An 18,930-nucleotide genomic window follows, 5' to 3' on the forward strand; every position below is an offset into this window, starting at 1 on the left:
ATTTTAAATTATTAGAAGTGAAGCCTTTGAGTTCAGTTTACCCTTTTCATTCCCTCTTCTTCTTATTGGTAACCCAATCCTGGGTTACTAGTGAACAATTTTTATTGTTATCTTGTCCCCTATGTAAGGTGGTTTTCTTTTTGACTTAGCATCTCAACCCCAGAAAAGGGGTGACATTTTTTTCTGTGCTACTTCCTGCTGATTTTGGGATGTCATAGTCAGGGGCCCAAGTAAGCTGAAATGTTAGTCAAAAGCAAAGAGGGAATTTAGGCAGTGGAGTTTTTATCAGAAGAGTATGGTTGGCAGACTCTGTTGAAGAAACAGGAAGTGTTCACATTGGCTGGACTGGTTCATACCCATAGCAAATATAGAGTTCGTGGTCTTTAGGTGCAGGCTGTATTCAGCAACTGATGCCCGGATGTGTCTGTCAGAAGTGGAAAGCAGAAGTGGAAATCTATTTGAGACATGTTTAAATTGGGAACAGAAGTTAAAACTTATGTACTCAATTAGAACTTTTAGGCCCACAGTTTTAGTGATCAGGAAGGGCAAGAATCCCAAAACCAAGGTGAGAAAATCCCATTCTCAGGGAACAGACAGGAAGGATAACAAAAAGCTGTACTTATCTGGAGTCCTTTTGACCTGTGAGAAGTAGATCCAAGCTTTATGACTTTTGATCCTTTGAAGCCTTTATGGACTTTATTATATAAAAGGACTTAAAAGTTTTAGAGATATTAGTATTATCTGTACTAAAATCTACATTGTAGAAGAAGCAGATATCAGGTATCTGTAAAACAGCAGGAACAGACTCATACCTTTGAGTCCTAGCAAAAACTAAAGGTTTGAGTTAGAAGCTTGTACATTTTTCTTTTGTCCAGTGAGCCAGGTATAGATTGGACAGAGTGTCTTTGACCTGATGAAAGTTCAGCAGCTGCCCTGAATGCAACTTCCTTCCTGTTCTCATCCTGTAAGTGCCCAAGTCCAAGTTCCAGAAGAACACTGCAGTCCTCTGTCCCTCACCTTGTTTTCCTTCCCTTTGGGTCACACCTGCCACCCAAACAAAACCCAGCCTGGGCCTCGGGGAGATGAAGAATCCATGGACAAGGCTTTTTCTTTCCATCACGGCAGCTTTCCCGAAAGTCAGGATCTTTTAGGGAGATTGTGACATGAGCCTGAACAAGTGACATTAACAAGTTCATGTGGCACTGAAAAAATGTTGAAAACTCCTGGAAGCAGAGCGGACTGAGGGCAACTGTCTCCCTCTGGTGGTAGAACCACACATATCAATGTGGTGACACCTCATTGGCTGAGAGGTCTGTAGTTTCTCTTTCTCAGTTTCAGCCCTCAAAGTCTTAACTTTCGTTTCTCTTCTGGCTCACCAGAGATTTTATTTAGCGACTGAATCCTCAGGACACTTACTGTGGCCTCCATTCGCTCTGCTACACACAGTTGGAATCTCTTGGTTATCGTCTGAAGGTGTGAGAACAAATTTAGAAGGCAGAGTTTTGAGGAACTTAAAGAAAACCTTCTTTACTCTGGTGAGTTTAATTTGAAACTAAAAAAGGGCGGGGAAAGAGGGACTGCTAGCTTCCTGCTGGGTGCTCTAGAAATGAGGAGGCAGACAGACAAGAGGCCCTTGAGGGAGACAGGTTTCAAGGTCCAGAGAGGTCCAGTTACTTTCTAGATGGAGTTTACTCTCTTCTTTCTTAATGTTTAATTTTGGGCTGCACCAAAAATCTCCTGTTGCAAGAGAAACACTGTTGTCCGTCCCTGTTCCCCAAACTGCCCACTGAAAGAGTAAAGTCAGAGTGGTGTATGAAAGCAGAGTTAAAGGTCTCTCTGTGTAATAGTGTATTTACCCATGATTCTATGGGTTCCTTCCCGTTGCTTCTGTCTCTGTGATTAGGAGTCCCAATCCTTCTGCAGCCTTTCATACATTTACTTGTACTATGATCAGCCTCAAGTCTGTAGGGAATTCCTAATGCTACTTAAAAATCATTACATTTGTCTTGAAAGACCCCAGGCGGGGGACTTTCACGGGAGGGAGACCCGAACCCAAGGAACACCGAGGCCACGAGCTTGGCTGCAAACAGCAAGAGGCTTTATTGATAATACACGGGTACCCGGGGCGTCTCAGTCTCGGGAACTGAGAGCCCCGAGCTGGGGACTCAGGGGTTCTTTTATAGCAAAAAGCGCAGTACAGAAGCGAGAAGCCTAGTTACAGGACCCTGATTGGGTAATTTAAATGAGGCGGGGGGCTCAGAACGAGGTTTCTCTCATCTGGACAGAGAGGCAATTAAGGTTTCTCTCATCTGGACAGAGAGGCAATTAAGGTTTCTCTCAGAACCAATTCTCGGCCTTGGCCCTATCTGAAGAACAAAGGTTCCTGCCCAATCTTTCTGGGCTGGCTGTGCAGACCATAGACACCTGGGCCCCTATCTGGACAGAGATAGTAGTGACTATGCAGCTGTAAAGACCTTGAGCTGAGCTTCCTTCTGATCAAAAAAATGACTATTCGGCTGAGCTGTGGGGGAAAGGAATTTTCCATAGGCCTCAGCCACCGGTGCTGGGCCGGGGTCTTTCATTCCCCCATTGCTCTTGTAACTGAATGAAATCTTTCATTCAGAGGTTTCTGCCATCTCGAAATCCCTTTGCTTTAGCTGCTGGTATTGTTGAGTCAAAACCAGTGATTGTACAATTGATAACCTTTCCTTTATGAACTGGATCAATCTGTTTAAGATGCATGGCCCAATCATCAGAATCAGAAATATAATGATCAGGGGTCCCATAATAGTGGATATGAGAGTCGAATACCAAGGGGACCTGTTATACCAATTCTGAAACCATCCCTGTTGGGACTCAATTAATTGGTGGTACTTTTGGCGTCTTTCTTTTATTTTAGCCAGGTTATCTCTTACCACTCCGGTATGGTCTGCGTAAAAGCAGCATTCTTCTTTAAGGGCCGCACAAATTCCCCCTTGCTGTAAAAATAAGAGGTCTAGTCCCCTTCTGTTTTGGAGGGCTACTTCTGCCAGGGAGGACAGAGACTTCTCCAGGGCAGCGACAGACTCCTCTAAAGACCGAATATCTGCACGCATTACTTGTTGTAGGAGTTGGAACTGTTTAGTTTCCTGCAGTGCGGCAGTACCGGTTCCTATTCCTGCTGCTATGCCTCCCATGGTTAGTCCTCCTAGTAGGATGGCAGTAGTGATGGAGATAGGTTCCCTCTTAATGCGGCCAGTACTTATCATGTCATAGTCAGAGGGGTGGTAAATTACCTTAGGCCATAATTCAATCAGAACACAATAGTCAACGGTGGCACCTAGTACCGTGGTGGAGACACAAGGGGTTAATCCAGTGTTGCATGCCCAATATGTCCCATTGGGGGCTATCAAGTAGCGGCCACTTTGGGGCAAAGGCTCAGTGGCATTGCATAGTCCTTGTTGCGTGGTGGGGACATTACCTATACATAGCCCCTTTCCAGACACTTCTGAGATGGTCAATTTATGTTGCATGGCTGTCCCACAAAGAGCCTCGGCTGTGGCCTGATTTGTATATTCGCCCATAACCGCTAAGCCTTCATAATAGGGAGGTTGCGGAGTCAGACAAAGCCAGCATTCCTTAGTCTTATCTGGGCGAGTTAAATTCAGAGTGGCATATGTCCCTTGGATCAGGGCTAATATTCTATCTCCCGTGCCTTCAAGGGGGGGGCCGAGGAGGGGGGTTTGGGAGTGCTTTCTGTAGGCGCGGGAGCGGCTGTGGTTTTAGGCAGGGTCATGGGCCTGGTATCAGCCTTGGGCAGAGTAGGCTAGGCTGCTTTTGATCAGCAAGGACCTGATTAGGGCCTATTGCCTGTGAATTGACAGGAGCCACCTTACATCTGATTGTAAAGATTACCCCCTTGTCTGGCCCGTACAGATACCAACGCAAACCCCAAGTATACCCAGTCTGCCAGTCCGGGGCTTGCTTTCCCTGCGCAGTGAAGGAAATGGCAAGAGGCCTACCTATCATTCCAGATTGTCCTTTGTCCCAGCCTCTGCGTACCTGTATTTTATCCCAGGATGAGGATGGCCTCCAATATGAGTCCCCTGTAGTCTCGCACCCCGAAGCTGCACAGAAAAAGTAGTCATATCCCCCACATTTCTGGGCCTGTTGCCAGGCATGCCCATCTCGGGGGTGGACATAGAAGTCCTTTGAACTTAGCTGCTCTCTGGCTCTTTGATCAACACACCCGGGGGTGGTTTCTCTGGAGTCCATGAGTGCACGTCGACGTCTGTAAAAGTGGGAACCACTGGCGCATGCCTTTGGGTGGCAATGGGGAATGTCCCAAGTGTCCAACCCTGCTACCAAATCACAAAATTCAGGCCATAGAGTAGGCCACCATGTCCCAAGTGCATGTGGTTCCGTGACAGCATAAATGACCTCCCCCACTTGGGAGAGAACCTCCCAGGTTAATTTATAAACGGTATGGGGACTGGAGGCCACACCAGTGTCTGATTTTATGAGGAGGGCTATTAGCAGGAGGGAGAGGAGCGGGTAAGTTTTATTTTTAGAGGATTTTGAGTGCGCTGAGCCTTTCATCCTGGGTCCGGATCCTCAGGGAAGGCAGCTTTTATGTGCCAGGCATGTATCCAAGCAGCAATCCCGTCCACCTTGAGAGCAGTAGGGGTGGTCAACAGGACCGTGTATGGTCCCTTCCAGCGAGGTTCAAGGTTCTTAGCCTGGTGGCGCCGGACCCAAACGCTGTCTCCCACGTAATAGGAGTGGGGGGACAATAGGGTGTCTCCTCTGGTCTCGGTAGGCTTGGGCCAGAGGCTTCCAGACTTCCTGCTGAACCAGCTGGAGTGCCTGCAGGTGAGCTTGAAGAGAGGGGGAATTGGCATAGTCAGAAATATCTTGGTCAAAGAACTGAACAAAGGGAACGGTGGTTCCATATAGAATTTCAAAAGGGGTGAGGCCATGGGGGCCCGGTGTATTCCGGGCACGATAGAGAGCAAGGGGGAGCAAGAGGACCCAGTCTTTAGTGCCAGCTACAAGCGATAATTTAGTTATAGTCTCCTTAATGGTTCTATTTATTTGTTCTACCTGTCCTGAGCTTTGGGGTCAGTAAGCACACTGTAATCTCCAATCAATCCCCAACAAGGTGGCCACAGACTGACTTACCTGAGAAACAAAGGCAGGCCCGTTGTCTGTCCCCAATACCTGTGGCATTCCGTAACGGGGGAAGATTTCTTCAAGAAGTTTCTTGGTGACCACCTTCGCCGTCTCGTGCTTGGTGGGGTAGGCTTCAGTCCATCCCGAGAAGGTGTCAACAAAAACCAGGAGGTACTTGTATCCATATTTTCCTGGTTTGATTTCTGTGAAATCTATTTCCCAATGCACCCCAGGCCGGTGCCCACGAGCTCGAGTCCCCATGGGTAGCTTTAGCCTGGTCATATTGACGCGGGCGCAGGCATCACATTGCTCAGTCACTTGTTTTAGTATTTCTTCTATTCCCAACAGGTAGCGAGTATTTTCTTCCCGGGCTAATAGTTCTCTCATTTTCCTGGAGCTCAAATGAGTGAGTTTGTGTAGGCTGTTAACCAGATATCTAGTCATTAGGCGGGGAAGGACAGTCTTTCCTTGATAGGTCCAGAGACCATCATGTACTCGGGTCGCCCCCAGTCTTTTCATGGCTTTGATGTCTTTTATTTCATAGTCCCATGACGGGGAGGTCTTCTCGGAAGCCTCATTAGTTGCAGGGACTACAGCCGCCTGGAGGAGGTGACTGTTGCTTTCCAAGGTCAAGGCAGCCTCCCGGGCGGCCAGGTCGGCCCTCCGGTTTCCCCGGGCAACGGGGCTGTCGCCTTTCTGATGCCCTGGGCAATGTATGATACTGAGGGCGGTTGGGAGGTGCAGAGCCTCTAAGAGGGCCAGGATTTCCTTTTTGTTTTAATGTCTCTGCCCTCTGAGGTCAATAGCCCCCTTCGCCTATAAATTTCACCATGGATGTGAGCGGTGGCAAAAGCATAGCGGCTGTCTGTGTAGACAGTGAGTTTCTTACCTTCTGCCAGTCTCAGGGCCTGTGTCAAGGCAATCAGTTCTGCTCGTTGAGCCGATGTTCCTGGCGGCAGGGCCTCAGCCCAAATTGTTTCTGACTCAGTTGTCACTGCAGCACCGGCTTTCCGCTCCCCTTGATGTACAAAGCTGCTTCCGTCCGTGAACCAGACAAGGTCAGGGTTGGGAAGGGGTTGATCCGTGAGGTCAGCTCTCGTCCCATGGACCTCAGCCAGGATCTGTAAGCAGTCATGAGTCTCTGCTTCCCCGGGAGGGGAGTAGCGAGGCGGGGTCTAGGGTCACCGGAGCCCCGGAGTGAATTCGGTCCTTGTCCAGCAACAGAGTCTGGTAATGGGTCATCCTGGCATTGGTGAGCCAGCGGCCTGGTGGCTGCCTGAGCATAGATAGTCAAAGGCTGCCCCAACGTCAATTTGTCAAAGGGTTCAGTCAGATCAGGTAACCCCAGAGCTGGGGAGCTGAGCAGAGCCTTCTTGATGTCCATGAAGGCTTTCTCCTGGCTCTCCCCTCAGTCAAAGTTGTCCCATGATTCCCAGGTCTGCATCCTGCCATTCAAAGGCAAACAGTGGCTGACTGTCTTTGTGTAACCGCAGGCAGAAGAAGGCATCCTTTAAATCCAGGACTGAGTACCAAATATAGTCAGGTGGCAGTCCACTCAGGAGGTTATAGGGATTGGGGACCGTGGGGTGTATGTCCTCAACCAGCTTATTGACTTCCCGGAGGTCCTGGACCGGCCTATAGTCATTGGTTCCGGGCTTCTTGACTGGCAACAAGGGAGTGTTCCAGGGGGACCGGCAGGGGGTTAGAATGCCCTGCTCCAGTAGCCTCTTAATGTGAGGTTTGATTCCATCGCGGGCCTCCCGGGACATGGGATATTGTTTAATTGAGGCCGGGAGAGCAGATGCCTTTAAATGGACTATGATGGGAGCCTGCTGGAGGGCTAGTCCCATTCCTCCAGTCTCTGCCCAGGACTGGGGAAAGTCAGTCAACCAGCGGTCCTCGACCTTAAAAGAGTCATCCTTGGGCTCATGTATTCTATATTCCTCTTCTAAGGCTATAGTCAGTACCGTGAGTGGGGCCCCTTCTGGCCCCGTGACTCTTATGTTGGCTTTCTCGAAATGTACTTGAGCCTTTAACTTCGTTAGGAGGTCTCGACCCAGGAGGGGGTATGGGCAGTCAGGAACATGTAAAAAGGAGTGCATCACCTTACCGGTCGCTAGGTGGAGCTGGCGGTCCGTGGTCCATCGATATTGCTTCCCACCGGTAGCTCCTTGTACCCAGGCAGTGCGGCGGCTCAGGGGGCCGGGTGACCGATTTAGAACAGAGTGTTGAGCCCCCGTGTCTACCAGGAAGGTGACCGGGCGCCCCCCTACTGGTATAGTTATCCGGGGCTCAGGGGGGGGCTCCTGGCCCTGACCTCCCTAATCTTCGAGGCTCAGCAGGTCGGAGGTCTGAGAGCGGGGTTTGGGCCTTTGGAATGTCCTTCTTTGTTTCTTGGGACATTCTCTTGCCCAGTGTCCTCTTTCCTTGCAGTATGCACACTGGTTCCTTTCCAGGCGAGGCCCTCTTTGTCCCTCTCTCTGCCTATCCTGTCTCTGCTCTGCAACTACTGTGGCCAATAGTTTAGTCATCTCTCTATTACGCTTCTCGTCCCTCTCTATCCTGTCTCTCTCATTTCCTGTCTCTGACATTCTGTTTACCTCTTTTCTCTCTCTCTCTGAGCTTCTCTTTTATTAAAAAATACGTTCTGTCTCCCTCAATACATCTGGTAGTGTATACCCCTGTCATATGGGTTATACATTCTGTAAGCTTCCTTAAGTCTTTCAAAAAAATGCGGCTGGCGATTCCTCTGCCTTCTGAACTATCTGTCTTACCTGGGCCAAATTTATAGATTGCTTATCCGTCTTTCGGAGACTCGCTACAAGCAACTGGCATTAAAGACATTAGATGGGTCCTACCTGCCTCAGTGGTGAAGTCCCAGTCTGGGCAGCATCAATTTCATTTGGAAGCTGCGTAGGTTGTCCATTTGCCCCAGGAACAAATTTTCCCGGCTTCAAGGACCCGCTGTCTCTCCTCCGAAGTTAGGAGGACTTGCAAAAAGCTGTTGGGCAGTGAGAACCGATTCTAATAGATCAGTCAGTCTCACGGGGTCTGCTGAAAAGGAGGGGTTATTATTTTTCCAGTTATAAAGATCAGAGGCAGAAAACGGCCAGTACTGTAATTGGCCATCATGGCCCGTCCGAAGGGGCAGGGCAGTTTAATCCGGAGCGGGCTGAGGCTACGGCGCCGCCCGGAAGGGCCGGAGCGTCTGCCGGGGAGCGGGGCCGAGGGGGCGTGGCGGCCGCTCTCTGACCCGGTCCATCTCGGGCCGCAGGGAGGCAGACACAGCTCCCCTCGCATTGTCGCCGGTCGGTCGCGCCGTCACATTCAGGGCGCCCTTCGCGCAGCGGCCGGGACGCTGAACGCGAACCGGAAATGGGCCGCAGCCCGAGCGGTGCCGCGCGGTGGCGGGGGTTAGGGAAGAGGAGGGGGGAGGGAGGGTCATAGACCGGCACTTCCCAGGTAACTATATAGGGTACTTGGTCCGGGTGGCCCTGGGGTCCAGGATCCATGACTTTCTCTTTCACCTGGAAAATAATTTGAGGGTTAAAGGTGCCATCTCGTGGCCAGCCAACATCAAAAGTTGGCCATTCAGAAGAGCAAAAGGTGATTCATTGCTTCTTGCGCACATCGACAGACCGGTTGTGAGCGTACTCCTGGACCTGTTGCCAATGTGAAAGGGTCAGGCTAAGCAGAGTGGTAACTGTCTGGCCCATTTTCTCGAGAGCGATGACAAACGACACTAAGACGGACGAACAGATAAGAAACAAAAACAAACAGATTTTCGCTGCGCGGCTTTGACGAAAGTCAAAAGCAAATTCAGATCGGGGACGGGGGCCTTGTGCTCCGTCCTTGTCCCCTATCAGGATGGAAACTCCCTCGGCCAGCGGGACTTCCCCAAACAGACGGGGCAGATTCCTAGGCATCTACCCCAAACAACCGAGTCCCTAAGAACTCCAGCTCCAGATACAGACCTGCCCCAAACAGACGAGTTCCCTAAGAACTCCAGACGGTGCAGATGGACACCTACCCCAAACAGACGGGGCCCCAAACAGACGAGTTCCTAAGAACTCCAGACGGGGCAGATGGACACCTGCCCCAAACAGACGGGGCCCCAAACAGACGAGTTCCTAAGAACTCCAGACGGGGCAGATGGACACCTGCCCCAAACAGACGGGGCCCCAAACAGACGAGTTCCTAAGAACTCCAGACGGGGCAGATGGACACCTGCCCCAAACAGACGGGGCCCCAAACAGACGAGTTCCTAAGAACTCCAGACGGGGCAGATGGACACCTGCCCCAAACAGACGGGGCCCCAAACAGACGAGTTCCTAAGAACTCCAGACGGGGCAGATGGACACCTGCCCCAAACAGACGGGGCCCCAAACAGACGAGTTCCTAAGAACTCCAGACGGGGCAGATGGACACCTGCCCCAAACAGACGGGGCCCCAAACAGACGAGTTCCTAAGAACTCCAGACGGGGCAGATGGACACCTGCCCCAAACAGACGGGGCCCCAAACAGACGAGGCAGATCGTGTCCTAGAGCTGCGGTCGGTGCCACCAGATACAGATGTATACAGCTGTATATTACAGACGCAGGCGCAATAAAACAACAGGCATAGACAGACAGACAGCAGACAACAGAAACAACAGAAATTTAGTCCGGACAATTCTTACCTCCCAGAAGTGGGTCGGTGGTCCCTGGGCAGGGTCTCAATTCCCGGCCAACGCACCAAATGAAAGACCCCAGGCGGGGGACTTTCACGGGAGGGAGACCCGAACCCAAGGAACACCGAGGCCACGAGCTTGGCTGCAAACAGCAAGAGGCTTTATTGATAATACACGGGTACCCGGGGCGTCTCAGTCTCGGGAACTGAGAGCCCCGAGCTGGGGACTCAGGGGTTCTTTTATAGCAAAAAGCGCAGTACAGAAGCGAGAAGCCTAGTTACAGGACCCTGATTGGGTAATTTAAATGAGGCGGGGGGCTCAGAACGAGGTTTCTCTCATCTGGACAGAGAGGCAATTAAGGTTTCTCTCATCTGGACAGAGAGGCAATTAAGGTTTCTCTCAGAACCAATTCTCGGCCTTGGCCCTATCTGAAGAACAAAGGTTCCTGCCCAATCTTTCTGGGCTGGCTGTGCAGACCATAGACACCTGGGCCCCTATCTGGACAGAGATAGTAGTGACTATGCAGCTGTAAAGACCTTGAGCTGAGCTTCCTTCTGATCAAAAAAATGACTATTCGGCTGAGCTGTGGGGGAAAGGAATTTTCCATAGGCCTCAGCCACCGGTGCTGGGCCGGGGTCTTTCAGTCTGACTTTCCCTAGGTCCATGTGTGCCATGCCTAAATAAAATTCAGGCCAGACTAGTAATTCCAACTACAAAGATAGCTAATACAGGACGATTTAAAGCCAAGACCTGCCTGGGGACAAAATAAGACCATGTCCAAAGGAAAAAATACCCAACGGGTGTTGCTTATTGGGGTGCAGTTAGTGGGGTGTGGGTGCTGATTTCAAGTTTGTGCTATTCCCAGGATTTAATACCAATGAAAGACACAGAGAAGGAGATGATGGGAACAAAGAAACAGTGTATGAGAACACTGGGAGAGCACACGTGGCACCTTTTCTGTTTGTTTGCAACATGATACCCTTATATAGGCCAGGTTAACATCATGTAACTGCCCTATGTCAACCTCCCCAGAAACAGGAATTACAGGTGGACATTGCATCCCAGGGCTTTTCTACTTTTCAAGGATCAGCACAGCTCCTGATGGATTTAATGGTGTGAAAACTGAAAGATGTCTGCTCTTAGGAAGATCTTGAGAGCCACGAAAGAAAGCACAGAATACAGGGAATCCCAGCTTCACCCAAGCAAATGTAGACACCAGAGGACACAGGCCAGGTCTCCTGTGTCCAGGTTGACATTGAGGGTTGTCCTGAGCCCATTCTCTTTCCCATTGATCTCTCCTGCTCTTTGTCAGTTGTGGACACCTCTCTTCTGAACTTAAGCGTTGACTCTCTTTACCACCATCTGTTATAAGATGCTGCAATGCTCACATTAGAGTTGTACAGTTTTTAAATTTGCCAACATCTAGGGAATACACGTTAAGTTGTTCCAGATATTACTACTTAGTAAATGAGCTCTGGGACAATTTCTTTGCCCAAAATTTTTAGGAAAATTTCCATTCCTCTTTTGACATCAATACTTTGAATTTTCAACAATGTTAAAGAAACAAGTTTTACCTAAAACGTGACATGCCATGGCTGGTTGGTACCCATGGGAGCCCTGCTGTTTTCTGAAGAGAACTGGAGGAGGAGTTGATGGGTGTGGGAGGGGAGAGATTGGGTGTAAGACAGGGAGGAGAGGAGGGAGGGGATACTGTAGTGAGGATGCAAAAACAAAAAAAATAAAAACAAAAAAATAAATGAATGAATAAATACAAAAAAAAGTTTTACTTGGTACAATCCACCAGGAAAAGACTACAAACTCAAATTACAATTAAATGAATTTATTAATTACTGCTAGTAAGCCAATAACAGCCTTAAAGACAAGTCAAAGATTTGTCACACAGAAGAGGCAGGGGGAGGGGTGTTTTAGGTGACAGCAAAATTGTCTCATTGTGTGGAATGTGTGTCTGAGAGAGAAATTGCTGTACTCCCCTCAGCTGTGAGGAGTTGTCTCACACTCCCTGTCACACAGCAAACCGTGGGTTCACAAAAGCCAGAGGAAACAGCTAACTATCTCCTAGCGCTTTTACAATTTGGATGAGGGTAGCAAGGAGTGAGAGTTGCCAGGAGCTTCTCTTTTAGGAATTTAGAATGGGTTTTCCTTAGCCATCACATACCCCAATCACAAAAGAAACAAGCTGTCTGCAGCCATAGTGTTTGAATTGAACAAACCTAGTTATCATTCCTTGGTGTCTCTTTTAAAAGAAAAAGATTTATTTTGCTGGAATACAGGAGTATTTGAAGAATGATATAGCAGTCTAGTGCAATGGAAATGGATAAGGATTGGATCCCTGGTTGTTTGGTATCCTCTGTGACAACAGGTGGTGCTCAACCACTGAGTCATCCCTCCAGCCCTTTCACTATGTTCCAGGTATAACACTGTTGGCAATAGAGCCTTGAACTTGCTATCCTCTGGCATCAACTTCCCTAGAATCCAGGTTTAAAGGCCAGCACCAACAGGCCCAGTTTCTTAGTTGACTTTCAGGTTCCTCACTATCTGTGACTTTTCTATACTGTATATTGAATGTGAATCTTTTTTTTTTCCAGTTTAAATTTAGATAAGAAACAAGGTTGCTTCACAAGTCAGTTCCAGGTCTCTCTCCCTTTCCCTCCCCTCCTCCCGTGCCCTACCCCCAATCCCCCCCCCCCCGTTATCCCCTCATTCCCCCAGGGAGGGTGAGCCCCTCCATGGGGGTGTCCATAGTCTGTCATTTCATACAGGGCAGGGCCTAGACCCTTCCCCAAGAGTTCAGGGTGAGAGTGCACCTCACATTGTTCTATGGGAGTCCAAAGTCCGTGTGTATACTTGGGATGGGTACTGATCTGCTGCCCAAGGCTCAAAAGATTACCTAGGCCTCCTCACTGACACCCAGATTCAGGGGGTCTTGATCAGTCCCATGCTGGATTCCCAGGCTGATGCCTGGGATTCAAGAGTTAACCTTTGTCAGGTCAGCTGTTTCTGGGGGTTAAACCAGCCCAGTCTTAATCCCTTTGATCATCAGTCCTCCCTCTCTGTTACTGGCTTTCTTGAGTTCAGCTCAGTACTTAACCAAGGGAGTCTGCCTCTTCTTCGATCAGCCACTAAATGAAGTTTCTGTTTCCCAGACTCTCTGGCCATAGGATTGTAGGCTGGCACTCCCCAGATCTATGTCTAAAATCCATTTATGAGAGACTACATGCCATGTTTCTCTTTTTGTGACTGGGTTACCTCACTCAGGCTGGTTACTTCTAGTGTCATCCATTTGCCTGCGAATCTCATGATTCCATTATTTTTTTCTGCTGAATAGTACTCCATTGTGTAGATGTACCACATTTTCTCTATCCACTCTTCGGTTGAGGGACATCTAGGATGCTTCCAAGTTCTGAATATTACAAATAAAGCTGCTGTGAACATAGTGGAACAGACATCTTTGTTGTATGAATGGGCATCTTTTGGATATATGCCTAAGAGTGCAGTTGCTGGGTCTTGTGGTAGGTTTATTCCCATTTTTCTCAGGAATCTCCATACTGATTTCCAAAGTGGCTGAACCAGGTAGCACTCCCACCAGCAATGGAGGAGTGTCCCCCTTTCACCACATCCTCTCCAGCATAAATTGTCATTGGTGTTTTTGATTTTAGCCATTCTGACAGGAGTGAGATGGTATCTCAGAGTTGTTTTGATTTGCATTTCCTGGATGGCTAAGGATGTTGAGCCCTTTCTCAAGTGCCTCTCAGCCATTTTAGCCTCCTCTATTGACAACTCTCTATTTAGTTCTGCAGCCCACTTTTTAATTGGGTCCTTTGCTGTTTTGGAGACTTGCTTCTTGAGTTCTTTGTAAATTTTGGAGATCAACCCTCTGTCAGATGTGGGATTAGTGAATATTTTTTCCCATTCTGTGGGCTGCCTTTTTGTCTTGCTGACTGTGTCCTTTGCCTTACAGAAGCTTCTCAGTTTCAGGAGGTCCCATTTATTAATTGTTGATCTCACTGTCTGTGCTACTGGTGTTATGTTTAGGAAGCTGTCTCCTGTACCAATTCGTTCAAGGGTACCACCCACTTTCTCTTCTAAGAGGTTCAGTGTGGCTGGATTTATGTTGAGGTCTTTGATCCATTTGGATTTAAGTTTTGTGCATGGCGATAAACATGGATCAAAATGCATTCTTCTACATAACAGTCTCCAGTTATGCCAGCACCATTTGTTGAAGATGCTTTCTTTATTCCATTGTATATTTTTAGCTTCTTTGTCAAAGATCAGATGTTCATACGTGTGTGGGTTAATACCCGGGTGTTCAATTCGATTCCATTGGTCTACCTGTCTATTTTTGTGCCAATACCAAGCTGTTTTCAGGACTATTGCTCTATAATAGAGCTTGAGGTCAGGGATGGTGATGCCTCCGGACATTGCCTTGTTGAACAGGGTTGTTTTGGCTATCCTGGGTCTTTTGTTTTTCCATACAAAATTGATTATTGTTCTTTCAAGGTCTGTGAAGAATTGTGCTGGGATTTTAATGGGGATTGCATTGAATCTGTAGATTGCTTTTGGCAGGGTTGCCATTTTTACTACATTGATCCTACCTATCCAAGAGCATGGGAGATCTTTCTATTTTCTGAGGGCCTCTTTAATTTCTTTCTTTAAAGATTCAAAGTTCTTACGATACAGGTCTTTCACTTGTTTGGTTAGCGTTACCCCAAGGTATTTTATGTTGTTTGTGGCAATTGTAAAGGGTGATGTTTCTCTGATTTCTTTTTCAGCCCTTTTATCATCTGTATATAGTAGGGCTACTGATTTTCTTGAGTTGATCTTGTAGCCTGCCACTTTGCTGAAGGTGTTAATCAGCTATAAGAGTTCCCTGGTAGAGTTCTTTGGGTCATGGATGTAAACTATCATATCGTCTGCAAACAGTGAAAGTTTGACCTGTTCCTTCCCAATTTGTATCCCCTTGATCCCCCTTTGTTGTCGTATGGCAATAGCTAGAACTTCAAGTACCATGTTGAAAAGGTATGGAGAGAGTGGACAGCCTTGTTTTGTTCCTGATTTTAGAGGAATTGGGTTGAGTTTCTGTCCATTTAGTTTGATGTTGGCTGTTGGTTTACTGTATATAGCTTTTATTATGTTTAAGTGTGTCCCTGTTATCCCAGATCTCTCCAAGACCTTTATCATGAAGGGGTATTGGATTTTGTCAAAGGCTTTTTCAGCATCTAGTGAGATGATCATGTGATTTTTGTTTTTCATCTTGTTTATATGGTGGATTACTGTCGCACCTGCTGTGCGGCCTGCATCCGAGAATGTAGCGAGGTGGTCTGGATAGATGACACAGAGACTGGTCGGTTGCTTTAAGAAAACTTTATGCTTCCCCAGTCAGCTTAGGAGGAGAACTCAAGTCCGCTTAGGAGAGAGAGCTCTCCAAGAAAAAACGCTTCCCCTTTTTAAGGACTTCTGCCATCCATCTACATATAATTCTTTCCAGACTTCTCACCCTCCTGGCTGGTGGTTTAATCTCTGGCCCCAGAATCAGGGAGACACAGCAGGGGAACAGGAAGAGCCATCTAGCCGTAGGGGGTGTCAAAGTCATGGTTTTTCAGTGAGCTAGCCCTTATCTGAGCCCTATCAAGCTCTTTAGAGCACTGAATTGTTTTCAGTAAACATTATCTCACAGCTGCCTGCGCCCAGGCCAAAGGGGAAGTGGGTTTCTGCTCAAGGTCTGGTGTCCCCACAGATTACCTTGATAGATTTTCGTATCTTGAACCACCCCTGCATCCCTGGGATGAACCCTACTTGATCGTGGTGAATGATTGTTTTGATGTGTACTTGGATCCGATTAGCCAGTATTTTATTGAGTATTTTTGCATCAATATTCATGAGGGATATTGGTCTGAAGTTCTCATTCTTAGTTGTATCTTTGTGTGGCTTGGGGATCAAGGTTATTAAAGCCTCATAGAAAGAGTTTGGCAAAGACCCTTCTGCTTCTATTGTGTGGAACACTTTGAGAAGAATTGGTATAAGCTGTTCTTTGAATTTCTGGTAGAATTCTGAACTGAGGCCATCTGGACCTGGACTTTTTTTGGTTGGGAGGCTTTTGATGACTGCTTCTATTTCCATAGGGGTTATAGGTCTATTTAAATTGCTTATCTATTCTTGATTTAGTTTTGGCAAGTGAGAGCTATCCAGGAAGTCATCCATTTCCCTTTTCTTTATCATTTTTTATTTTAATTTTAAATAGCTTGTTTTACATGTCAATCCCAGTTCCCTCTCCCTCCCCTCCTCCCGCACTGCCCTTCCCCCCACCCTCCCACCCAATTGCCAAATCCTTCCACGTAGGGGATATCTAGAGTCTGTCATTTTACTCTGGGTAGGGTCCAGGAACTCCCCTAAGAGTCCAGGCTGAGAGAGCATCCCTCATTGTGCTATAGGCACACAAAGACTGTTTGTATACCAGGGATAGACACTGATCCACAGCTCAGGGCCCCATAGGTTGCCCAGGCCTTCTCTCTGACACTCACATTTGGGGGGTCCAGATGAGTCCCATGCTGGCCTCCCCACTGTCGGTCTGGGGTCCAAGAGCTCTCCCCTGTTCAGATCAGCTGTCTCTGCTGGTTTTTCCAGCCCATTCTTTGCCAATTTGCTCATCACTCCTCTCTTTCTGTCACTGGCTTCCTTGGGTTCAGTTCAGTGATTGTGTGTTTGCCTCTGCTTCCATCAGTCACAGGATGAAGGCTCCCGGATGGCTATAGACATCAAGTTCATTATCAAGAATGGGCATTCGAGGTGGTCTCTCCACTATTGCTTAGCTTGCCAATTGGTGTTATCCCTTTAGATCACTCGAGGTCACTCTGGTGCCTGATCTGTATTCGATCCTATGATTCCCTCTTCCCCCTATTCTACCCCCACCCCCTCAACTTCCTGTTCCCCCATGACCAACTCTCTTCCTCTTCACCCCGTCTCTTCTTCCCAGGTCCCACTCCCCCCCACCCCTCGCCGTGTTCCCCATCCATTCAGGGGATCTTGTCTCCATCCTCTTCTCTTGGGTACTATGCATATATCCATATCTTTTAGGTTCTTTCCTGTTTCCCAGACTCTCTATCTGTGGAAGTGCAGACTGGCACTATCCTGATCCATGTCTAAAACCCATATATGAGTGAGTACATACCATGTTTGTCATTTTGCGACTGGGTTACCTCACTCAGGATGGTTTCTTCCAGTGCTATCCATTTACCTGCGAATTTCAAGATTCCATTATTTTTTTCTGCTGAGTAATACTCCATTGTGTAAATGTACCACATTTTCTCTATCCACTCTTCAGTTGAGGGGCATCTAGGTTGCTTCCAGGTTCTGGCTATTACAAATAATGCTGCTATGAACATAGTGGAGCAGATGCCCTTGTTGTATGAACTTGCCTCATTTGGATATATGCCTAAGAATGGAATTACTGGGTCTAGTGGTATATTAATTCCCATTTGCCTGAGGAATCTCCATACTGATTTCCAAAGAGGCTGTATGAGTCGGCACTCCCACCAGCAGTGGAGGAGTGTTCCTCTCTTTCCACATCCTCTCCAGCATAAATTGTCTTTGGTGTTTTTGATTTTAGCCATTCTGACAGGAGTGAAATGGTATCTCAGAGTTGTTTTGATTTGCATTTCCCTGATGGCCTAGGATGTTGAGCACTTTCTTAAGTGTCTCTTGGCCATTTTAGCCTCCTCTACTGAGAATTCTCTATTTACCTCTGTACCCCACCTTTTAATTGGATCCTTTGGTGTTTTGGAGACTTGTTTCTTGAGTTCTTTGTAAATTTTGGAGATTAGCCCTCTGTCAGATGTAGGGTTAGTGAATATCTTTTCCCATTCTGTGGCCTGCCTTTTTGTCTTTTTGACTGTGTCCTTTGCCTTACAGAAGCTTTTTAGTTTCAGAAGGTCCCATTTGTTAATTGTCGATCTCAGTGCCTGTGCCACTGCTGTTATGTTTAGGAAGTGGTCTCCTGTACCAACTCGTTGAAGAGTATCTCCCACTTTCTCTTCTAAAATCCAGTGTGGCTGGATTTATGTTGAGATCTTTGATCCATTTGGACTTAAGTTTTGTACAAGGTGATAAACATGGATCTATCTGCAGTCTTCTGCATACCAGTACCCAGTTATGCCAGCACCATTTATTGAAGATGCTTTCTTTTTTCCATTGTACAGTTTTAGCTTCTTTGTCAAAAATCAAGTGTTCATAGGTGTGTGGGTTAAAATTAGAGCTTTCGATTCGGTTCCATTGGTCTACCTGCCTATTTTTGTGCCAATACCAAGCTGTTTTCAGGACTATAGCTCAATAATAGAGCTTGAAGTCAGGTATGGTGATGCCTCCTGAAGTTCCTTTATTGTATAGGGATGTTTTAGCTACCCTGGGCCTTTTGTTTCTCCATATAAAGTTGATTAATGTTCTTTCCAGGTCCTTGAAGAATTGTGATGGAATTTTGATAGGGATTGCATTGAATCTGTAGACTGCTTTTGGCAAGATTGCCATTTGTATTATGTTGATCCTACCAATCCAAGAGCATGGGACATCTTTCCATTTTCTGGTACCTTCTTTGATTTCTTTCTTTAAAGACACAAAGTTCTTGATATACAGGTCTTTAATTTCCTTGGTTAACATTATCCCCAGATATTTGATGCTGTTTTTGGCTATTGTAAAGCGTGATGTTTCTCTGATTTCTTTCTCAGTCACTTCATCATCTGTATATAATAGGGCCACTGATTTTTTTGAGTTTAACTTGTATCCTGCCACATTGCTGAAGGTGTTTATCAGCTCTAGGAGTAACTTTGCGGAGTTTTTTTGGTCACTTATGTAAACTATCATATCATCTGCAAATAGTGAAAGTTTGACTTCTTCTTTTCCTATTTATATCCCCTTTATCTCCTTTTGTTGTCTTATTGCTGTAGCTAGAACTTCAAGTACAATATTGAAGAGATATGGAGAGAGTGGACAGCCTTGTCTTGTTCCTGATTTTAGAGGAATTGCTCTGAGTTTCTCTCCATTTAGTTTGATGTTAGCTGTTGGTTTACTGTATATTGCTTTTATTATATGCAGGTACATT

At 47.1% G+C, this 18,930-nt stretch overlaps 1 protein-coding gene across 2 annotated transcripts in view; it reads left to right on the plus strand.

Annotated features, from left to right (window-relative positions):
* The first annotated feature begins 1,329 nt into the window (after positions 1-1,329).
* LOC121144029 (tripartite motif-containing protein 30A-like) overlaps positions 1,330-18,930 on the plus strand; it is a 45,060-nt gene continuing 27,459 nt past the window's right edge. Inside the window, exon 1 of one of the 2 annotated variants that reach the window (XM_040757192.1) lies at positions 1,330-1,535. The gene's annotated coding sequence lies outside the window, so the exon portion shown is untranslated. The remainder of the gene's footprint in view (positions 1,536-18,930) is intronic. The other variant, XM_040757197.1, reaches the window with a different exon arrangement.

Source organism: Mesocricetus auratus, unplaced genomic scaffold (assembly GCF_017639785.1).
Source record: "Mesocricetus auratus isolate SY011 unplaced genomic scaffold, BCM_Maur_2.0 Super-Scaffold_4256, whole genome shotgun sequence".
Taxonomy (NCBI): Eukaryota; Metazoa; Chordata; class Mammalia; order Rodentia; family Cricetidae; genus Mesocricetus; species Mesocricetus auratus.